The sequence below is a fragment of the Etheostoma spectabile genome, chromosome 23 (genome assembly GCF_008692095.1).
Source record: "Etheostoma spectabile isolate EspeVRDwgs_2016 chromosome 23, UIUC_Espe_1.0, whole genome shotgun sequence".
Taxonomy (NCBI): domain Eukaryota; kingdom Metazoa; phylum Chordata; class Actinopteri; order Perciformes; family Percidae; genus Etheostoma; species Etheostoma spectabile.
In genome coordinates this window covers 23057644-23073555 of record NC_045755.1, presented here as the reverse complement: position 1 = coordinate 23073555, position 15912 = coordinate 23057644, and the positions used below count along the sequence as shown (strand labels likewise).

General features: G+C 43.8%; 1 protein-coding gene, 5 non-coding genes and 1 pseudogene across 6 annotated transcripts in view; 6 read left to right on the top strand and 1 right to left on the bottom strand.

Annotated features, from left to right (window-relative positions):
* Nucleotides 1–15912, top strand: part of LOC116672880 (NACHT, LRR and PYD domains-containing protein 12) — a 769761-nt gene that overhangs the window by 480893 nt on the left and 272956 nt on the right. The window lies entirely within an intron of this gene.
* Nucleotides 1–15912, top strand: part of LOC116672882 (zinc finger protein 271-like) — a 643109-nt pseudogene that overhangs the window by 444514 nt on the left and 182683 nt on the right.
* trnaq-uug (transfer RNA glutamine (anticodon UUG)) lies at nt 2961–3032 on the top strand. Its single transcript has one exon. It is a non-coding gene; the product is annotated as a tRNA-Gln (tRNA).
* Nucleotides 4847–4919, top strand: trnat-ugu (transfer RNA threonine (anticodon UGU)). The gene has a single exon. It is a non-coding gene; the product is annotated as a tRNA-Thr (tRNA).
* Nucleotides 5371–5444, top strand: trnat-agu (transfer RNA threonine (anticodon AGU)). The gene has a single exon. It is a non-coding gene; the product is annotated as a tRNA-Thr (tRNA).
* On the top strand, nt 6257–6337 carry trnas-uga (transfer RNA serine (anticodon UGA)). Its single transcript has one exon. It is a non-coding gene; the product is annotated as a tRNA-Ser (tRNA).
* Nucleotides 6890–6962, bottom strand: trnat-ugu (transfer RNA threonine (anticodon UGU)). The gene has a single exon. It is a non-coding gene; the product is annotated as a tRNA-Thr (tRNA).

Genomic DNA, 15912 nt, shown 5'->3' with positions numbered 1-15912 from the left:
GTGGTATAGTGGTGAGCATAGCTACCTTCCAAGCAAATGACCGGTGTTGGATTCCCAGCCAACAAATGATGAGATTTAGCAGAGGATGGTTTCGATCCATCAACCTCAGGGTTATGGGCCCAGCTTGCTTCCGCTGCGCCACTCTGCTGTTTGGGCTCAGGGGATGGAAATTCTGTGATTCACATTTTGAGGGAAGGTGGCAACAAAGGTTCCAACAGCTTACGGGTGGCAAAGTTTAACATTTTGTAGACCTTGCAACTGGTGTATCACTCTGCTCAGCCTCCCTGGTCTACTCCAAGGTGGTGGAAAGGAACCTTCAGCCAATCCTTTGAGGCCAGGGATTGAACCCAGGCCCTCATACATGCAAAGCATGCGCTCTACCACTGAGCTAAATCCCCTTAGTATGTTCAGACTTTTTACTTTTTTCTGAGATCACTGAAGAAAAGAAGAAACCTAGGTGAAATATGTAATATTTATGTTGCATATGGTTTCAAAACATGGCGGTGATGGAGCAGTTTCAAAGCTATAGACTTTGCAAATCAGTGGCTCACCTTTGCCGCCATCAAAGCTGCCATTTGCTTGCAGGTAGTGTGGCCGAGCGGTCTAAGGCGCTGAATTAAAGCTCCAGTTTCTCTTGAGGCGTGGGTTCAAATCCCACCACTGGCATCTGCATCTATTACATAGCTGGAAGCCAAACAAGGTGATGTCTTGCAGCTGTGTCATTTGGGCTGAACTTGGTGAAGTAACTGTAATCATCCATCAATCACCTTGCTGAGATTGTTCCTTGATAACCTGCGGTTCAAAAATTGGTGAAACCTTCCTTTCCAGCACTTTGGAGTAGAAAATCAACAAATAATTGTGATAATTAATCGTGATCTCCATATTGATCAAAATAATCGTGATTATCACTTTGGCCATAATCATGCAGCCCAAAGAGAACTCATGTTTTATCCAACCAGGTTGGGCAAGTAACCTTTCTGCTGACTTCTTGTTAAATAAAGCAAGTAACATCAATCAAAGAAAGCTACTGCTATGGCTGGGAATCAAACCCAGGTCGACTGCTTAGAAGGCAGCTACGCTCACCACTATACCACCATCGCTGTGCTATATAATGTTCACTTCAAATCTTGTAATACATCTGGGCATTGAGACTGTGAAGTGTGCTCTATCACTGAGCTACAGCCCCTGATGATTCCGAAATTCCCTCCAGGGGGTCCTGTGTTATCACATTAACAAGAATGGGAAGTGAGTTCATAAACATTGTTGACCTTCAATAGCTCAGTTGTTAGTGCGGCGGACTTTAGAGGCACAAATCCAGAATCCTTAGGTTACTGGCTCAAAGAAGCAGTCTCTTCCAGAGTTTCCCTTCACGGATCAATCAAGTATTTCTGATTCTGATGTAGAGATGGACAGACGACCCAAAAGCGTAATACTTCTTGCCGATACATAACAAAAACAAACAGGAAGGGCTCATTTAAAGGTTTTATTGCTTACTTAGCCATATAATTGTAACATTATTTATTAATATAACATTAAAAATAATCCCATGTGTCCTGTTTTGTTTTTTCTTTTTTACCTTTAAAAAAAAAAAAAAAAAGATTTAGAAAGTAAGATGTTTAAACATGTTTATGTTTTTCCGAGGCCTGCCTAGGAGGGCACTATCAATCTCAACCTCAACAATCTTATACTCACATGTTGATGATCCTTCCAAAATTAACAGATCCTCTGGGTTGTTGCCAGGGTGGTGGACAAGTTGCTGTGGCTGCTGTGGGTGATAATCAGTTAGGTCCATTCTGGCTATAGGACATGAGCTTCAGAGTCAGTCCAGCCTGATCTTCATTGTTGCAGAGATCAAGACACCAGACAGACACCCCAGGAGAGCCACAGAAAGGCCGTCTGGCAGGCTTAACAGCCCAGGTGGACTGATGGTTGTTTGAGGCCCACAAGTGGACTTCGATCTGTAGTCCGTGTCATAAAACCTCTCCTGATTGGCACTCCTACTCAGTACGTCAGTCGGCCAGCCAAACAGTGGTAAACAGTAAAATATCCACCTGCTGGAATGTTACCGTAGTGGAAGCACTCCAGTATCATTGAGATCTTGAGCTTAGTTGATAAGATAAGAGTCCACTAAAGAGTGTAATTAATCACAGTCAAATGTAAAGACATTTAGATTTCATGTTAATTCCTGCATTATCATTATGTATTGTATTGCAATGTGTGCAGTGGTTTAAAAAGTACACAGAAGGTTTACTATGTAAAAGTACCAGTAAAACAATATAAAAATACTCATTGTACAAGTAATAATGCTTTATTAAAAATCTTACTTGAGTACAAGTAGACAAGTATATACAGCTAAATGTAATTAAAGTATTTAAAGTAAAAGTACTAGTACTAAAGTACTAAAAAAAAAAAAAAAAAAAAAAATCCCATGTTAGTCATATTTTTTATGTTTTAATTTATTAAAAAAACTATTAAAGAAGATAAGGATAAACAAGACAAAGATAGGATGGCTGAGCATTCCAAGGCGCTGGGTTCAGGTTGCAGTCTCCACTGGGGGCTTGGATTCAAATCCCACTTCTTACATGAATTGTTTCCTTCTAGAACTAGTTTCAGAGACATGGTATTGGGAAGCTTGAACTCAGCTATTCTCTACATTATAGTGGACATTAATTTGGGCAAGATACTGAATTGCAAGTACAGCCGTACCTTTTGTGAGCATCTGCATTATCAACCCATGTAAAGTTACCATGTGTACACAGTAGACCTATCTACTGCTATATTCATTGTTTATGGCAAGAGCTTTAAAACCTATTCTTGACTTGCCTTGTTCCACATCCTATGTGAACGCTTAGCTTACTAAATGACTTAAGTTAGCCAGTAATTGTTGTGTCTTCAATAGCATAAGTGTTAATATTATGGAAGAAGCTGCCTGGCAAACCACTGTTGCCTTTCAGAACAGTGGTTCCATGGTGTAATGGTAAGCATTCTGGACTTTGAATCCAGTGATCCGAGTTCAAGTCTCGGTGGAGCCTGGTTTTAAGCCAGAGTACTGGTGGGAATAAAAAAATCAACCTCTACACTGTCCACATCTAGGCTAACGGGTAAAATATTCTTGGCTGTTTGACTGAAAACAGTATGTTGGTGGTGGCATGTTGAGCTGTGACCTGTACTTCACGTTAACTTAAAAGAGCTCCAAATTTAGACTTAGTTGAACATATTGAAGATATTTCCACAATGTTGACCCAAATGTCAGTCTATTTCCCATCTAGTAGGCACATGTCTGGACACAGGTGGACATTTTGGACAGAAACATTGGTGGATATTGATTCCCACCCAGAGGTGAGTAGTAAGGAGTTACATTTACTCCGTTACATTTACTTGAGTAAGTTTTTGAAAAGATTGTACATCTAGTAGCAGTTTTAAATCACTATACTTTTACTTTTCTTCAGTAGATTAGTGAAGAAGAAACTATACTCTTACTCCGCTACATCAGGCTACAATGAGCTTGTTACTTTTCTTTTTACCTCTTTGGTATTCTACGCGTCATTGTTTTTACCCCAGCGTACGTCTCATTTTAATGTTTTATTTTGAAAGAGAGAGAGAGTCTTCCGCTGAAGACTCTACCACGTGACTGTGTTTCACCAATCAAACGTTGTTGTGCAGTCACGTGACCATACTCGATCTCAGCGCCGGGAGAGGTTAGGTTTACGGTCTTACCAAATCAAAGATGTCAGAATCAACCGTTGCCAAGGCAACGCAGACCAGGAGGAAGGATGTTTGTCTTTTAAGTTACATACAGTATGTTTTGCACATGCAGTATCCATCCAAATTTGATGTGACAAGTCTCTTCACTTAAGCTATTTTGTTATTAATAAATACATTTTAATTTATTCTATTGATTGGATGAACTATAATTTCCCTAAATATGATTATTTTGTATTTTTGTCTGTCTGATTGATGCTTGTGTTAAGAAATAAATCAGACGTTACTCATCAGTTACTCACTACTTGAGTAGTTTTTTCATCAAGCACTTTTTTACTCTTACTCAAGTAATTATTTGGATGACTACTTTTACTTTTACTTGAGTCATATTATTCTAAAGTAACAGTACTTTTACTTGAATAACATTTTTGGCTACTCTACCCACCTCTGTTCCCACCACAGGATTTAGCCTGCATTGCACATTGGGGTACAGAGTCGGTGAGATGCCTTCACATCCCGCGCAATGTATTGCCATTGTCAAGCACATTTCCACACTGGTGACTTTCTTCCATGTCCCCATAAACACCCATATATTTGGGCTGACAATAGCGAAACTTTCCTTTGATAACTATGACCTGGATGACTGAGAACCTACTATATCATGACATAGTTGACTTACCATATTATTATTTCTGTGAGAGATCCTACTACACGTTGGAATATTCAGTCAGGATGGCTGAGCGGTCCAAGGTGCTGCGTTCAGGTCGCAGTCTCCACTGGAGGTGTAGGTTCGATATTGGGGATATTGATTTTTGTTTTGTTTTTTTGCTGTTTGTTGTGGTGGTGTAGCTTAGGGGGGGGTGGTAAGATAAGTTGCTTGCAAGGGTTACACAGTCATCAGCACACATTTGCACACCGACTTTCAACAGTACATTCCCTTACCTACTTCACATTCGCTCCTTTGGTTGCTTGGCCATTCTTATCAAATATGGCTGCCAGAAAGGGATGGGGACGAAGATGGTGCATCCTGTTTAATTAGTTACACAGTTAAGCAGTTACACTTATATTCCATGGTCTTCTTTTTATTTTATTAGCACTGTTCATTAGCTCATTGTATTCTTGCAAGACAGGCTGATCTGTAGAAGGCGCTGTAGCTTAGTGGTTAAAGCGCCTGTCTTGTGAACAGGAGATCCTGGGTCCAAATCCCAGCAGTGCCTGGTTCTCGCTTAATGAAGTGTATGCATATGATTTGTGATTCTTAACAGGTACAACAAAGTGACATGCAATGTTGTCTAATAACATTATATGTGGCTGAAAACAGTCTATACTAGTGGAGTGGAATGCTGGCTTTAAAAAGTTCAGGTGGGCTGTACGCTGTTAGGTCAGCCATTTTGGGAATCACTGGTTTAGACTTCCACCGATGACACTCATCAAGTGTGCAGGTGATGACGGATGGCCTCGCACCCTCTCACCCAACTCACCCCGGACACAACCTGTTCCAGCTTCTCCCCTCTGGTAGGCGCTACAGAGCACTTTACGCCAAAACCAACAGAGTCAGGACCAATTTCTTATCACAAGCCATCACTCTGATGAAATATTTGCACCGCTCTTCTATGGCTTCTGAATGAGAGTAAGTTTGTTGTTTTGTTTGTGAGTAGTACTCAAGAGGGTGTTGTGGCTTAGCTGGTTAAAGTGCCTGTCTAGTAAACAGGAGATCCAGGGTTCAAATCCCTGCAGCACCTTGTTGTTGCAGTCATTACCTCTGTTTGCATCCCATCATCATGTCTACCCAATCCCCATGCCACTCATTAAGCCCTGGTAGCAAATGAAAAAGACATGTTAAATTTACACAGAAACATTACATCAACACAGGCTCAAGATTCTACATGAAAACACATGAAATTCAGAGCAATGCAAGTTTGAGCTAGTTCGTTCATCAGGTTTTGTGGTTCTGTTTATAGAAACTACATCCTGTTATATCGCGTGATCATACATGAATTCACGAAATCCAGTGGGTCCTTGTGACTTCAGTGGTCCGTCATGGCCTGCAACAAATCCGGACCTGGTGGGTGTTGACGGACTGCGGATCACGGAGTAGACACGAAGCGGAGTGGATCCGCAGTTAGAGGAAGTCAGGGGTAAGGCCTCCTGCACACTGCCTGTGTGGTGTGAGCATGGCATTTCTGTTGCATGGCATTTTCTTGGTCTTTGCACACCAAAATATTTTCTGACGCGGCGCTGTTGCTGCTAGCCTTGTCTGTACACATGTATGTTTCTCATTGACATGTGATTCAATAACTTGTTAATTATTAATCTGGACTGGTTCGGAAATGAATCAGATCATCTAAAGTGGGTGGATTAACTACCCACATTACACCTGAAATACCCTCAAGATTTGAATGATCCTTTGGGACTTAAGTGCTTGGGAATCCCCATCAGTCATTCAGAACTGCCCAAGGTACTTGTGAGATAGGCTCTATCTTTGTCTGATTGGTCTGAATGGAGTCTGTCAGGCATCAGGGGTTCTCCGCTGTAAAACTGAACACCTTTTACAGCTGTGATGGCTGAGTGGTTAAGGTGTTGGACTTGAAATCCAATGGGTCTCCCTGCGCAGGTTCAAACCCTGCTCACAGCGATTTCTAACTACAGAATAAATAAGAATTCAGTCACATTTAGGGGAGGATGATATTTTGAGAAATTACAGTTTATTGGTGGTGCAGATCCTTACGAGTTGGCTCCCTCTTAGATCCATGACAACCCGGTGAATCTTCCTTCAGTTGCATATCCCGATATAGTCAACTAATATCAAAGCATCAATATATTAATTTTGATTCCAGCAGCATCGAAGACGTTAAAATCAGGCAGTCAGCGCCCAAAGTGCCTTGGCTGGTAAAGTTCATGTTTATTTCACCTCTGACTTCAGTCAGCATCACATGCACCTGAAACCCCACCCGACAGTGATGTCACAGGGTCATGGTGTACACAGGGGCCACATTCAGCCCCAACAGAACAAGGTTTTGAAAGCATTAAAAATAGGTCCAATCCATTTCCCTTCAGATATGTATTGCCCCTCAACAGGCCACAACTGGGCAAAATTAAATAATGCTTGTTAAGCACTATAGCAAAAATAAATAACAAATATATGCACTCTTTGTAGTGCTGATAACATAAATATGAACTGACAATGAGGCACTGCTGGGATTTGGACCCAGGATCTCCTGTTTACAAGACAGGTGCTTTAACCACTAAGCCACAGCACCTCCTACAGGTTGGTCTGTCATGCAAGATTACAATGAGCTAGTGAACAGGGTTCCAACCATTCATCCATCTTTGTCAAGCAGCTCCAGCAAGGGACCCCAAACTTCCCTTTTCCGAGCGACTGGGGGATCCCGAGGCGTTCCCAGGCCAGGTTGGAGATGTAATTCCTCCACCTAGTCCTGGCTATTCCCTGTGGCCTCCTCCGAGCTGGACATGCCTGGACCACCTCCCGAGGGAGGCCCCCAGGCGGCATCCTTACCAGATGCCTGAACCACCTGGTGGACTGAGATTCACTGGCTCTATGGGGGTGATGAGATGTGGATGATCAGCATTAAGTAGAAATAGGGGCCGGCCTAAGTATTTTATGTTTCATAGGAATAGGGTTGTCATGGATGACATCACCGGGCCAAACCAAGTAGAGGGTTTTCTTTTGTATAGGAATGTTTATTTTGGTTGTTTTTGGTTGTGTATATAAAAAGGTATGAAAAATCCTGACCTGTTTTGTAGTCAGCAGGATAGGAGGGAACTGGTGACCAAGTTCCATAGGTTAAGAGATGGCTAGATAGTAAGGTTATGGAGTAGATCAACCTGCTTTAGGATGGGATGGACTGAAGCAGTGGGGGGGGGGGGGGGGGGGGGGGGGAATTGACAACCCTATATAAATGGTGGGATTTGTGCTCCTGGGAGGAGAGATGGAGGCGAGGCTGTGTTGCCAGGAAAATGTGTCTGTTATTGCTGCTATTAGTTTAATGTGCCACTGTCTTTAAGTTTGATGGGTTAATTATCTGTGTACTGCAGACCATGGAAATAAACTAATCACCTTTGAAAATGTGCAATGTTTGAGTCTGCCTACCCACCACCATCTTAGCCACTCTGGCTAACTCTCCACAAATGTGTAAAACTAAAAAGAAGACACAAGACCAAAAACAAACAAATTAACTACAGCTATTCGGATATTCCTGACCAGTCTGATGCCTGTTGGGCAGTACCCCCCCCCCCATATCATCAGTGTCCCGTATCAAAACCAACAACAATACACAAGTGCATTAACAGGAATTAATTAGAAATGATTACAATAATAGAGTACCAATGCAATGATAAATGGGTACAACATGAACACATTATTTAAGAAACATCTGCTTGTTTTCATCCTGAAAGTGGATCAGCTGTTGTGTCCTCCTGTTTGATTCAGGGCAGTTTATGTAAAGCACGTAGCGATGTATCATAGACTGTTATTATTAATATACATAGTCTATGCAATGTATACAGTCCATTTAAGGCAGAGAAATGCGGGACTGTTGTAAAAATCAACGTTAACGTTAGCGGTTAGAGATTAGCGTTAGCATAGCAAGCAAGCGATTTTTAGAAATTTTCAGTTAGGAACATGGTTGCAAGCATATATGGACAGGGCTGTATAGACCACAAAACAAGACTGTCGTAATTTTTAAATCAATTATTTAAGCCGAAAATACCAGAAATGCATCTCTCTGGTCGATGCAGTAGCCATTGTTGCCTGTTGCACAATGTACATTGCTACCCCTCAGTTTCAAGTAAAATGGCATTCTCCCTTGATTTTTTTCATTCATTGTCTATGGTTCCTAGGGCCATACACCCCTTACCCCTCGATCAAAAAAATTATTGGGACTCACGTGAATGCGCAAGACTTGGGAAAGGGGTAGGGGTAAGATAGAGAAATGAGATTCAGCCTAAGACCTCTTTTGTTAATCTGACTGATAGGGTTATGGAACATAGTAGTAGACCAAGGCCTCCTGTGGTAATCTGACTTGAAGGGTTATGGAGCGTAGTGTTAGACTAAGACCTCCTGTGACACAAACTAAGCGGTATGCTCTACCTTTTATACCTCAGGCTATCATAGACAGCACAACAACCACTTTAAACATAACATTTTACAGTTTTATTGTACTGTGTTTAGACAGTATTAATGCTCCAGTTTTAATGGGTGTTACAGCGGGTATGAGCACTCTAATTTCCATTTTAATGGATGAAATAAACATAACATAAAGACTGTACCCTTCAGCAGGAGGAAACATTTCACTTCACAAACAGATGCATTGTTAATTTTCAACAGCCTGGGAGTTGACTTTCTATGGAGACAAAGCATAGCAATTAGCAGAGGATGGTTTTGATCCATCGACCTCTGTGTTATGGGCCCAGCACGCGTCCGCTGCGCCACTCTGCTCTGCTGGACAAGGCCACAGGTTCAAAGAAGCAGGTAAATCACCGTAGTTTAGATGTTTAAATGTGCGCAAAAGAAAGCTAAGAGATTACTGTGGGGAAATGGAGACTGGCTAGGTTAACTGAAGATTTTAAACATTGTAAAAAATGTATGAAACATATGAACACGTTAACCATATACGGGCATATAACATATACCTGCAGTCTCAGTCTTTTGATGGTATAGGTAGCCTATTTCTACCGTGACGGCTGACATGCGCCCCGTCACAGTTACCGACAATTTGGCACTGAATGAGTATTTCACATTGAACTCTTACGATTGGGTGGTCATTAAAAACAGGGCATTGCAAGTACAGATGTAAAATCCAGAGTCAGAAAGGGGTCTTTAGGTACTTCACTAAGCTATGTCACAAGGGAAAACCTCATCCGAACGCCAAGTCATCACATGGTTACCTTCCAGCAATGCAACAATTGCAAATGGCAGAGGTGGGATTTGAACCCACACCTCCAGAGAGACTGGACCCTTAATCTAGCGCCTTAGACCGCTCGGCCACACTACCTGCACATGACTGTACGTCACATCGTAACACACACAGGGACCTTAACTAACGTAATGCTTGTTAACTGTTATCACTCTTTGTCATTTTTCTCTGGCATTGTTGATTATTAAAATATTGTAACCAGCAATAAGTGAGTAGGTTTAGGTCTATGTGAATATGGGCTGAGCATTTACCTGGACTGAACTTGTGAACATCTTCTTTGCATATTCACTGTAAAGAGCCATACTCCTCCAACTGCCAACTATTGTTCCAGAGACAATAGGATATACAGTTTTAGATTGCAAGGTAACTGTCCAAGACCAAAGACTTCATTGAAATACCTCAAGTGATCAAAACAGTTTGTCAAAATGGGAAAGGTCAGGTTTTTTATTGCAAATTCCAGCACAGTTCTGAAATTATTCTTTAAAATATGTCCATTACCATTCAAAAACAAAAGTACAATCAGGAAACACATACTACTTAGATAGAATGAACCTGTTCAGGTGGCAATGAAAGAATTCCAGAGAGTGGACACTCTGGCACAGCGATACTTGGTCAGGACAACATCCCCCTCTTGATAGTACCCGTCTCTGTATGAAGCTGCACACCAGGCAGGTCCTGGATTGTACTTGATGTGTGTTACTGCACACGCTAGTGTGGGAAAATAATACAATGACTGAGGTGGTGATGAACAGGGCACTCAGGAACGGCCACGTAAAAGCTGGCTTAAAGTATATACTGAATTAACCAAAGACTAAATAAGAGTGTGTGTATGTGTGACATATTATACATTATGCTTTGCAGCTGGGTTACAGCTAGGAGGGAGAGAACAGACAGGGCTATCTTAGTCAGATATGCTACAGTGAGCACGGGAGGAGGAGATGGTGAGGCCAAGGACACTGAAGTTCAGGACGGTCTGATAACTCAGAGAACAGGACATACAAACTAAGGAGGGAGTGAACATAGCTGTCTGGTGAGGTAAATGATAACTGAAAATAATAAGAAGAAAGAGGGAAGAGGCAGAGCAGAGAGTGTAACCCAGCAACAGTATAGCTGACCAATCAGGCCCCACAAGGGGAACCAATATAACCCTGAGCACAATATTGTTTAAGTGCCTTTTGGGGGACCTCTGTACTAGACAAGTCTCCATCAGGTCCGTGCACGTGTAACTGCTCGGAAACGCATTTCATCTGTTGACCACAAGAATAAACGCTGTGTTAATACATCATGGAGTCAGTTGTCAGTTTATAGAAGGATTTCCCCAACAAATTTGGTGACCCCCGACGTGATAACGTAATTGGACAGGGGAATCCAACTGGACCTTGGCATTGTGTCCACGGTCCGGTTCAGCTCAGCCACCGGACTGACATCCCGCAGCCCGTGAAGGGGACTGAGCGGCGATACTGCGATTCGTTGGTGTGATCACTGAGAGCTCTCAACAAAAAAAGGTAAGCAGAAGCCTGTTTAAAATCAAAATTCTGTTATGGCTGAAAACTAAATTGATGTGATCACATTTCAACTGTCGTAAGTGTTGTTTTAAGCGAAATGTATTGATTGAATGTGCTGTAATTAAAGGGATATAAACAGATGAAATGTTGGGGCATGTGATGTGATTAAACAGAGAAAAACAACTAGAGAGTTGTAAGAGAATTGTTGAATAATACGGGTGGCGGTAGGGGAGGGAAAAGGGACAAATAGTCAGAGGAAATACGTCCAGATGGTTGACGAGGTAGGAGACTGCTAAGGACAGATAGTTCAGATGAGTGATTGTGAATTGCCACCCTTGGTTCTGTGTGAACATCCTGAAAAAGAGTTGCAGTTAACAGATTGTCATTGTAATATACGAGTCCACCGCGAGTGTATTGTGCGAAGGAGTGAGAGGTCACTTTTTAAGTTGTAAAGATTATAGAGATGTACATAAAAAGGCTCTAGATGGAGTCTAATGAAAAAGTTGTTCGTTGTTGCATGTGTGATTTTTGTTGTGGTTTGGCTTGTTGGATTTTTTCTCACTGCTTATTTGTTGTAAAATGACGACCCTTATGGTAAAGTGTTAGTAGGGGCAGTGAAAAAGTATGGCAGTAAAGGAGAGGAGAAAGTAGCAAAAGAGATTGTGAAAGAATGGGAGAGAGGAGGATGGATTGAGGGAGAAGGGGCGCCGTCCCCGGAGAAGTGAATGAAATAGTGAAGTATGAAAAAAGTAAGTTGGAGTATGTGGAAAGGCAGGCAGAGGAGGAAAGAAAAGAAAATGGTTTAAATTGACTAAACCAAAGCAGAAGGAGTATGAAGCGCAGAAAGAGAAATATGGGGGTGGGGTTGAAAATGACAAATGCAATACAGAAACAATTGGGATTGACAAAACAAGATGACAAAAGTTCACCAAAAACTGAGACAGAAGCTGAACAGAATAAAACCGTTAGCGCAGAGAAAACCCCGCTGCCGCTGGGGCGCCCCCGCCAACAAACCCTTTTTATCCCACATAAGAAACCTAAGAATTCCGCTCCACCGCCGCCGTATACAGGTCCAACGGCATCAAACCCACAGTCCAAGCCCCAGTGGTAACTGCCCATTTACAGCCAAATGCATTACAAATAGACGTACCACAGGACCCATTGATACCGCATTAGAGGGCCGCGTACAGGATTTAGAATGTTATCTAAATTTAATGGTACAGTCAGCGTCAGGGGGAGCAGCAGCGGCTCCACCAACCAGCGGCTACAGTCCCAGCCGGCCCAAGCAAAGCTAGTACCCATATTCAGCGTCTTTTTGCCAACAAAATCCAGAGCATTTTCACATGTCAGTAAAAGGACCCAGTCCACCTCACCATAGTACCCCACAAGACTCAGGAAGTAAGGAAGATAGCGAACAGTCAGACAGCAGCAGGGAAAGTGAGCAAACAGACAGAAGCTCCAGCTCTAGGGAAAGGACTAAAAACGACATAAACGCAGGCCCAGATCTAGATCACAAAGTCCTCAAGACGTTTTTGTAGCAGGCACATTTAAAGGTAAATTACCAACGAGGACCCTGACGAAGTTATGCTGCGAAGATCAACTAGAATAAGGGAAAACTTAACAAAGAGTTCAGAGAGATAAAAAAGCAGCAAGAGCAGCTGCGTCTAACAGTAAATGAGCTCAGTGAGGGAGAGCAGACGCGCCACACACCAGAGGCGGGGCTACAATGCCCACTCCGCCCAGTAGGAGGAGGAGGAGGACTGTTGATGTACACCCCTTACAGTTTTGGTGACTTAGATTCTCTGTGTGCAAAACTCCCCTCCCTGACAGGAGGGGCTGAGCATTTCCTCACAGCTTTCAATAGTCTTACAGCAGGAGTGCAGCTGTGTTTGGGAGATCTCAGAGCAGTATTGGGTAGAGTAATGGGAGCAGATGAAGCTAGTGCTGCCCTCACCAGAGGGGGAGCTGGACCCACTGTTCCCGCATCAGTGCCTGCATCAGCAGTACCCCTGGCATTTGGGCTGAGCTGCACCGCATGTATCCCACAGTTGGGGATCATGCAGCATGGCATGATTTAAAAAGACTAAGTGATGAAAATTTTGATGCCTATGCAGATAGAGCAAAAAAGATTTGGCAGCGTGCTATGAGGGAACCGTGGGACCAGTCCGCCGCCACAGTGGCGCTGTTCCGCCATGGGGTACTAGGGGGATAACCACAGCAGTTCAGACACAGTTAGGAGGAGTAGTAGGAGGTGAAAGATAGAGGCCCGCAAACAATGACCGAGCACATGGGGCGAGAATGTGCGTCATTTCCTGTCAAAACACCAAAAAGGAGCAGAGCAACAAGAAGATGAATTAAAAAGACTACAAACTCAATTGTTAAAGAAACAACTGGAAGAATTAAAACAAGCCCAAGCCCAGCAAAGCTAAACAAATGACAGTCTACAGAACCCCCAACAGTCAGAAGCCCCAGTGTTGGAAGCAGTCACTCAACTCTTACAGAGAGCACAAGCTTCCTGGCCACCACACACAACACCACCATGGCCAGCGAACACGAGCCAGCAAAATGGCCCACAAGAGGAAGAGGGCGAGGTTTTCAGAGAGGAGGAGGAAAGACTAGGTCAAGGCCTGGAGGAAGGACCTCAAAGCCCTACTTCCTTTGCTACAAACTGTGGTCAGCAAGGCCACTATGCAAGAGAATGCCAAGAGCCCCCAGCACAGCCCCCTAGAGGGCCAGGGAGAAACCCTCACCCCAATCACACCCGGGAGCCATGGCCACTGACCCCGCTAATCAGGCCTACAACAGCAATGGTATGACCAACAGGGTCCACAATGAAGTGTTTCCTCCCACTGATTTTCATTTTGGTCTGACCACAGAACCCCTCATTACCTCACTATTCAAGGTAAACCAAATGTAATGCTGGCAGACACAGAGCAACGTTCTCCTGTCTAAAGCCACCTACTTCCCTCCTTCAGCTCAAACTCAGTCAGTATGGGAGTCAGTGGGACCCCTATCTTACAGCACTTACACAGCCATTGTTAACAGAATTAACTCACAAACCACAACACATTTTTTTTTGCTTTCCCCTGCATGCCCAGTAAAATTATTAGGAAGAGATCTTATGTGTAATTGAATCTGGCATATGGGAATGAGGATGGCATTCATGTCACTCCTGTTCCTCCAGTATCCACTCCTGATTCCCCAAGTCACCATTCTCTCCCTCACACCAACCCCAGTGTCAGAACTACACCAATATGATATGGTTACGCCTGCTTCCACAGGCCCTGACACACCCTCATTCAACATGCATTCAACATCCTGAAACAGCCATATACAGACTGCACCCCTACATGTCCCCACTCCCACAAGTACACTGTACTCTACAGTAGCTGACGGACCTGGACAACCCATGATCAAGATGACTGGGAGACAAACATGCAAGGACAGCACCCACTCTCTATGCAGGAGGCATATATTGTGGTAAAGAAGGGGGGCTGCTTCTGTGGTCTTGACGCATCCTCTGAAGACTGGTACACACTCTGGGACTCTCTTCCCCGCATGTCACCTCGCAGTAGGATTTGGCCGCAGGCCAGATCCCTGGGCCCTATGATAAAAAGGTGCACTAACATTTAAATGGCTCCCCACCTCCACACATGGCCTTCTAAAAAGCTGACACTGACGCTTGAAGACATGTGGTGCTTTAAAGGGCCTCACACAACAGAGAAAACATTGCCTGAAGTTCTCCCCACTCCCCGAGAACATGGACTCCCTGCACTGACCATCCCAGCGCAGCTACGCCCTACTACTCTTCCCCGCATCTGTCACACCGGCCGATGACACTGGACTCTTAGAAACACTCCTGGACTGTTACAATCAGACCGCAGCACCACACAGCATTTACAGACCACAGTAGAGATCCACTGACCAGGTCCAAGGCATAGCTCCACAACCATTCAGGGACTCTTAGAAGCTGGTGTCATATATCCCACTCGTTCTCCCTGGAACACTCCCATTTTGCCGTCCCCAAGCTGGAGGAAAAGGATCTGGCGCATGTGTGCAGGACTTCAGCCCATTAATGAATACTGGTCCCAGCTGGCATCTGTCCCAGAACACATGTCTCTTTGACATCACTTAACCCCTCCTTCACCCACTTCACAGGGTTGACCTGGCCAATGCTTTCTTCTCTGTGCCCTACACCAAGACTCTAAGGAGGTAGAGATTTGCATTCACTTTCAAGGTCAACAATTCACGTATTCCAGATTGCAACAGGGGTACGAGGACTCACTGGACTGTTCAACAGGATCCTCAAATTCATCTTCTGCAGCTGCAATCCCCAAAACTGTGGTCCTCATACAGTATGTGGACGACACTTCTGCTGGCTGTACAGATCCCTACCCTGTGTGGAACAAACAATAGAAATGCTGACATTCTAGCCTCAAAAGGCTACAAGGTCAATAGGGACAAAGTACAAGTTGCTAGGAGACAAGTCCTCTTTATGGGCAGGCAAATTCATTCAGCAGGCCTGGGGGTGTCTCCCAGGCCATAGAAGGCTTTCTGCATCACCCGCTTCCCTCAAAGTTGCAGACATGCTGTCTTTTCTGGGCCTCACAGGATACAGCCGCTCACATATCCTTGACATATACCACCAGAATTAATCGCTTCAGGGAATGGTGGCTGCCTGTTGGTCATCGCTGTCCACCGCCCCCTCATATGGACAACAACGGGCCAGAGGCCGCCTTCTCTGACCTCAAAAAGTGCCCTAGCAAGGG